At 54.1% G+C, this 1,668-nt stretch overlaps 1 pseudogene; it reads right to left on the reverse strand.

The window, feature by feature from the left end:
• Positions 1-929: 929 nt before the first annotated feature.
• Positions 930-1,067, reverse strand: LOC146040002 (U2 spliceosomal RNA; annotated as a pseudogene).
• Positions 1,068-1,668: the final 601 nt, after the last annotated feature.

Genomic DNA, 1,668 nt, shown 5'->3' on the forward strand with positions numbered 1-1,668 from the left:
TCCTCATCCCCCGAAAGGGTTAGGATGGTGGGTCCTCCGCACCCGAAAGTTTGGAGAGACCCTCAGTAGACTTCCCTCTGCCTTGCGGCTCGGGGTCGTCCTCGAGGGACCGAAGCTCTCCCCAAAAGGCGAGAGCTTCGACACTGTGGGGAAATGGAAGGCCCGAAAGGGTCGACCACACTACCCAAAAAAACCGTGACAAACTACAGAAAACAGAAAACGTGAAAAGTGCACGAACGTGAAGAAGAAGAGTAATAAATAATAAAGAGTACCCCAGCCAGAAGGCCGGGGTGGGGGTGTGAAAAATTGTCCTACCCCATCCAAAAGGACGAGGTAAGGACATGAAGCGCTAATCTAGAGGGAAGTGCGCAGTGCTAGTGCCATACTAGTGCATGGTGATTTTGGGGTCACCCATGCATGTTCGGCACCCCCGAGTTTCCCCGGGGGGCACAGTGCAGCCTCGGACTCCAAGCAGACGACCGATCAGCGTCTGACCAAGTGTTTCTCTGCTCCCATCATAGGGCACTTTCCAGCCCCTGGCATGGGAATGGGTACTCCACTGGGCTTTTCGACTGACTCCCTTAGGGACTGCGACCCCTTCGGAAGAGCAATCTACTCAGTCTCATTGTTTCTCCGATCCCAAGGTTAAGATACTAAGCTGGGCCTTTCGCGGTCTCCCCATCAGAGGCTACGAACCTCTGGAACAGGAGCCATCTACTCAGTCCCAGCCTTTCTCCGCTCCTTGGGAATGGATACTAGACTGAGCCTTTCGCTATCTCATCCTTCGGGGGCTATGAACCCCGTCAAGAGAGCCAAACTACTAGGCCCAGTGTTTCTCCCCCCCTCTCACCAGTGGGTTTACAACACCTACTACCACTGGCAGAGGTGAAGGTACTCAGCCAGACTTTTCACCACTCCCAGGCAAAAAAGAGGGGTCCCACACCCTCCGCCCATCAGAGCAGCTACTCAGTCCAGCCTTTCTCTATTCTCCGCCAGAGGCCAGTCCATACCCACTGATAAGAACAGATACTACACTTGATCTTAGCCAAAAGGCCGAAGATTGCTCAGCTGAAGCAGTGGCCAGAAAAGCGTTCTTGAGAAAAAGCTATATTTATTAGAAATAAAACCTGATAACATCTCTAGTGGAGACTGGAGAAGGCGTGCAGGTGATACATGTGCTTGTGCTTATTTGGCAAATCATTACAAAATAAGCCAATATCTGCTCTGAACACTTGGACACACCTGCATTTTTCCTGTCACTCACAGTCAACAGCCAGTTACCACACCCAAAAGCTGGCTTCCTGTCAATCAACGTGCGAACAGCTTGCGTTTAAATAAGACACTCTATGTGTCAGCCGCCGCCGTCCCAGAGCGCCTCTGCGTGATGTCACGTCCGGGACGGGCGGCGGAGATGGAGCGCCGGGGGAGCGTCGGGGGCGTTGCCTAGCAACGCCCCGAGCTTCCGGCTCTGTAGCTCCGGCTGCTGGACGTCGGGGCGTTGCTGGGCAACGCTCCCGAGTCTCCAAGCAGCGTGCGGCGTCAGCGCAGCTGACGTCAGCACAGTCACAGGCGGCAGATTCAAATAAATAGCCGGCGTCTGCTGGGAACAGACGCCGGTTATAGCTTTGGTCATACCTGAGTGTGCCTTGGTGTTCCTGGTTCCAGAAG

The sequence above is a fragment of the Crinia signifera genome, chromosome 9 (assembly GCF_055691185.1).
Source record: "Crinia signifera chromosome 9, ASM5569118v1, whole genome shotgun sequence".
Classification (NCBI taxonomy): domain Eukaryota; kingdom Metazoa; phylum Chordata; class Amphibia; order Anura; family Myobatrachidae; genus Crinia; species Crinia signifera.